Genomic DNA, 6,022 nt, shown 5'->3' on the forward strand with positions numbered 1-6,022 from the left:
ACTCTTCTTACCTTCCCCCTTTATTTCTTTTCGTGTGTTTGTGTGTGTGTGTGTGTGTAGAGGCTAATGAGCTAAGTGACCTGCAGGTGTGAGGTCAGGTGTGTTTACCACTCAGGTGAGAAATGGACACGAGGAGGAGGAGGGGGAGGGGAAAAATGAAAGGGAGGAGGGAGGGAAGAAATGAAAACTCTTCTCTATTTGGACAGGTGTGTGTGTGTGTGTGTGTGTGTGTGTGTGTGTGTGTGTGTGTGTGTGTGTGTGTGTGTGTGTGTGTGTGTGTGTGTGGGTTTGAGATCCTGTAGTATTAGTATATCCTCCCCCACATTCTCTCTCTCTCTCTCTCTCTCTCTCTCTCTCTCTCTCTCTCTCTCTCTCTCTCTCTCTCTCTCTCTCTCTCTCTCTCTCTCTCTCTCTCTCATATAAGAAAGGTAAATATGAAAATAATAGATGCGTAAACGAGAGAGAGAGAGAGAGAGAGAGAGAGAGAGAGAGAGAGAGAGAGAGAGAGAGAGAGAGAGAGAGAGAGACGTAACGCATCAACAAACCAGTAAAACGGATACTTAGCTGACCGCCTTTATTTAACGGAGAGATTATCGGAGGTCATTTGAGGTCACGCGTCTTGTATCAGGTCACAGGGAGGTCAAAGAAGAAGAGAAGGAGGAGGAGAGGAGATCGTATGTCTTAAATAGGAGAAATGGGTAGAAATTATCATTATCTTCCTCCTCTTCCTTCTCCTCCTCCTCCTCCTCCTCCAATCACAGGTGTCCCAGATGGTGATGAACGATGCTGATTGGTTGTTCTCGCTCCCTCTCTTTGCCATTAAGCCAATCACACGCGTCATTATTCCCGTGTAACTGTATTTCTTGTTCTTGATCTTTTCCTCCTCCTCCTCCTCCTCCTCCTCCTCCACTTATTGTTGGGTAGAAGTGTGTGTATGTGTGTGTGTTTGATGGTGATGAAAATAATAATAATAATAATAATAATAATAATAATAATAATAATAACTAATAATAATGCATCTACTTTCACTTTCTGATGACACGGGAGGCAAAACAGGTCAGGTCAGGTCAGATCAGGTCCTCTCTCCTCTCCTCTCCACGTCACTTCACTTCTCTTCTGTTCTGTTCCCTTTCAATAATGTCTTTATTTATTCCTTTATCTTTTTCCCCTTAACGAAGTCACTGTTAGCGTGTAGAGTGAGTCAGTCGCCGCCAGGGGTCACGAGGGCAGGGGTCTTAGGTCACACTGAGGAGGATACCAGAAGACAAAGATAGTAGGGAAAGAATAAAATAAAAGATAAATATGGCGTTCTCTGACTATAAGCAACTCATTGACTATCTCAAAATGAACTGACCAAAAAAGGGGGCGGGGTTTTGATAATAGATAAAGGACAATGATGATGATACAAGGAGAAAGCAAACAAAGAAAGAAGGAAAAGAAGGCTATAATGGTGGTGTTTGACTAGCAATACGAATTGAGAGGAAATTGAGAGGGTTTGAAAATAGATAAACGACCGTAAGAGTGATACAAGAAGAAAACAAAGAAAAGGAAGGAAAAATGCGTGCTCCGTTACTGGCGATACGAAATGAATAAATAGAGGGAGGATATGTCTGTGGAAAAAAAAAAAAAGATAAATTACACTGAAAGATTCATAAGTCAGGATGGTGGTGGTTTAATATGAAGTATGAAAAAAAATAAATCAATAGATAATAAGAGAAAATGCTTGTGTATTGTGGGAAAAAATAGATAAAGGGTTGTATATTTTAAAGACGTGTTATAGTATTGGCAGTTGCGTTGTGAAGAACAGTAATAAAGTAAATAAATGAGGTGAATAGAAGTAACATGCAGTAACACACGGAAGGATGGTGATGAAAAGGGGGAAGATTGCCAAGAAAATAGTTAGCTACATGTAGTAAGGAAAATAAACTGCATTAAAACTATCCTTAATATTACTGATAAAAAAAAATATATATATATATAATGCCAGCTGAAATTTTGTTTTGTGTGTTTGTATAGAAAATGTATGGGATGTATTGGGAACACTGATGATTGATGGCGTAACAACAACACCAACAACAACAACAACAACAACAACAACAACAAAGAAAGCAGCCAGTTATTTTATTATTTATTAACTCCCAGAGAGAGAGAGAGAGAGAGAGAGAGAGCAAGCAGAGGAAATATGTGGCATGGTCTCATAGATTCTAGATTATTCTGTATTATTCTCGTGGTTAATTCTCTCTCTCTCTCTCTCTCTCTCTCTCTCTCTCTCTCTCTCTCTCTCTCTCTCTCTCTCTCTCTCTCTCTCTCTCTCTCTCTCGTTTACCAGATGTCAAAGGATATCACGTTCCATTTTTCCTCCATTACGTCATGTTTCCTCCTCTCTCTCTCTCTCTCTCTCTCTCTCTCTCTCTCTCTCTCTCTCTCTCTCTCTCTCTCTCTCTCTCTCTCTCTCTCTCCTTCCTTGTCTGTCCCTCTTTCCCTCTCCGTTTCCCTTATCATCTCTCTCTCTCTCTCTCTCTCTCTCTCTCTCTCTCTCTCTCTCTCTCTCTCTCTCTCTCTCTCTCTCTCTCTCTCTCTAACAGCCTCACAAGGGCCAACACGCCTGCTGCTATGTTCTTTGTGTTCCTTCGTGTTCTGTTCGCAGTGTTGCCACATGTTACGCAGTGTTGCCATTGGTGCGTCTCTATCCGGAAGGCTACTCTTGGCGTCTCTCTCTCTCTCTCTCTCTCTCTCTCTCTCTCTCTCTCTCTCTCTCTCTCTCTCTCTCTCTCTCTCTCTCTCTCTCTCTCCTCCTCCTTTTCGTATCACTGAACACGAGAGAGAGAGAGAGAGAGAGAGAGAGAGAGAGAGAGAGAGAGAGAGAGAGAGAGAGAGAGAGAGAGAGCGTGATAAAGGAAACAGGAAAGAGAAGAGGACGAAAGAATGGAGAGAGAGAGAGAGAGAGAGAGAGAGAGAGAGAGAGAGAGAGAGAGAGAGAGAGAGAGAGAGAGAGAGAGAGAGAGAGCATGATTCGACAAGAGAAAGGTAGGAGAGAGGAAGGGAGGAGAGGGAGAGAAAGGCAGGAGAGGTTGGGAGCGGGAGAGGGTGGGGGGTAAGGGGAGGAAGGGGAGGGAAAGAGGAAGGGCAGGGTTGGACTTTCTTTGTTAGTTTCAGCTTATGCCCCAGCTGGGTGGAGCCCCGAAGGAGAGAGAGAGAGAGAGAGAGAGAGAGAGAGAGAGAGAGAGAGAGAGAGAGAGAGAGAGAGAGAGAGAGAGAGAGAGATGGTCAGTTAAGACAAATTACTTATTATTATTGTCTTACTACTACTACTACTACTACTATTCCTACTACTACTACTACTACTACTACAACTGTCATCAACGAAGGGAAGAAAAACGAAATATACGCATCAGTAAATGACCAGGCACATTTTCCCCATCAATAAAATATTTGCTTCTTCCTCTCATTCATTTGTTGGTTCGTTTATATTATTGGTATTTTATTTTATTTAGTTTCCCTTGTTTATATTTTTTCTCAATGTTCTAGCTTTCTTTGTTAATTTTAATTCATTTATTTGTGTATTTTATTTTGTATATTTCCTTTCCGATTTTTTTTTCTTCCTTTATTCCTATTTCACTTCATGACCTCTTAATATTTTTGCTTTCCTGTTTATTTCCTTTCCTGTTTCCTTTTTGTTTCTGTTACGACCAGAGAGAGAGAGAGAGAGAGAGAGAGAGAGAGAGAGAGAGAGAGAGAGAGAGAGAGAGAGCGCCTCACCTACCCACAGTCTTCCTAAAGGTCACCAAATGCAATAATACTTCAATAATCTCAAATGTTTCAACGGGATAGCAATTTGCCTATCACGTGGGATCGAAACCTTTGTAGACAGACTTGCGATGCTCTGAACAATAGACTGTCTGGAGGTCGAGAGAGAGAGAGAGAGAGAGAGAGAGAGAGAGAGAGAGAGAGAGAGAGAGAGAGAGAGGTTGGGGGGCAGTCAGTAGGTGTGACAAAATTGTGTGTGTGTGTGTGTGTGTATACCAAGACACTCATTCACTCAAAATCATGTTGCGAAACTCTCTCTCTCTCTCTCTCTCTCTCTCTCTCTCTCTCTCTCTCTCTCTCCTCTCTCTCTCTCTCTCTCTCTCTCTCTCTCCCCGCCCGGCGTCCCTTGCCTAGCGGGGTCATTCGGTCCTGCCTGACTCCTCTTCCTCCTCTTACCTCCGCCGCCGCCGCCGCCACCACCACCCGGCCACTGTACGAGCTCCTCTCTCTCTCTCTCTCTCTCTCTCTCTCTCTCTCTCTCTCTCTCTCTCTCTCTCAGTATTTTCATCACAGGCTGTTAATAATCCATACACATGTCAGGGAGGACGTTACACACACACACACACACACACACACACACACACACACACACACACACTCACTCACAAACACATGCAGAGCCGGTGATGCTGCACGTCTGTTGCTTGGAGGGAGAGGGAGTGAGAGGGAGACGAGATGAGCGTCATCTTTCAGTTATCTGTCTGTATTACTGTTACTTAGTGTCATTTAGTCTTGCCCTGCCCTAACACACACACACACACACACACACACAGAGAGAGAGAGAGAGAGAGAGAGAGAGAGAGAGAGAGAGAGAGAGAGAGAGAGAGAGAAACGTTCTTGTACTGTAAAGTTGCTCTTCCCCCACCCTCTCTCTCTCTCGCTTTGCATTATTGTTTACTTTGTTCTGTGTGTGTGTGTGTGTGTGTGTGTGCGTGTTGAATCATGTGTGTTCTTTAAACAGTTAATATCCTTGTGTTTTCATTTTATCATACGCAAAAATGTATCTTGTTAAGGTTATGTTAGGTTAAACTGGTCTATCTTAGGTCTGTTGTCCCATGTGTATGTTCCTCTTTGCCTGTCTTCTGTATCCATGCCGTCTGTAGACTAAGTCAATATTCCCGTGTGGATGTTTTTCAACTAGATGCAGAATCTCTTTATCTCGTTATTAAAGATTTTTCTGTTTTATTTCTATTTATCTGATTTCATGTATTGTTCCTTCTTGCTCTGTTCGTGTTTCTGCCTGTCTTATCCTCTGCGACCAGTGTCTCTCAGTTCTAAGTTGACGAGAGCGCGCCGGTGTGTTAGAGACTGGTTGGAGGACAGAGGCATGATACAATGACTCCGGACAACCTCCTCCGAGAGACTGGAGAGACCGGCGCGCCTCCCCCACGCCCATCCCTCTAGTTTTCTACGCAACTACGGATTACCAACCACAGCGTTCTCTGATTATTCATACGATAGATTGGCCCAGGGTGCACTTTATTGTTAGCAGTTATAAACTGTCTTTAGTTAACAGTTACTTGTTGTGTTAACCAATGACGAGTTGGTTTTGAGAAGCAGGGTGTCTTTATAAATAGTGTGCCGCGCGGATTGTGTTGGCAGCATTCATCACGCCACAACAACTGCCAGCGTGGAGTCACCCCCTGCAAATTGATCGGTGTGTTATTTTCGCGATTGTTTAAAATTGCATCCAGTCTATTGAGAAGTGTGATTTTCACGTATATGTTTGAGTAAGTGATGCCCATTTGTGTGGCATAAGAATCAATTTGGGTGTGACACAGGATTTGTACATTCTCCTATGGTCATGTCTGAAGCAACGCCGTGTTGTTGCAGATCACTGACAGGTTTTCCAAGCCTCATTTTACTTATAAACACTACATTTTATTATCACTGATGTGGCAGACGGTCAGTAAGCGATCCGTCTGGAGAAACGAGAAGCATCCAAGTTGGCTGATGTAATAACAAAATATTAAGAGGTTCTAATATTGGCAGAGGTGTGTGTACGTGCCACGGCGCCGCGTCCTGCTTTGCCCGGCCACTTATAGGGCGAAAACCTTCCTCTATCACATTATGCAAGGTAACTTTGAGCTACCTTCATCATGAATTATGTACTGTAGGTTACTGTAATCCCAAATAGACTAGGAATTGTTGGCATCTCTTTGAATTTAATGAGAAAAATGTGCGTCTGGTAGTGTATGGCATGCGGCGGCGTTCT

The sequence above is a fragment of the Scylla paramamosain genome, chromosome 11 (assembly GCF_035594125.1).
Source record: "Scylla paramamosain isolate STU-SP2022 chromosome 11, ASM3559412v1, whole genome shotgun sequence".
Lineage (NCBI taxonomy): Eukaryota > Metazoa > Arthropoda > Malacostraca > Decapoda > Portunidae > Scylla > Scylla paramamosain.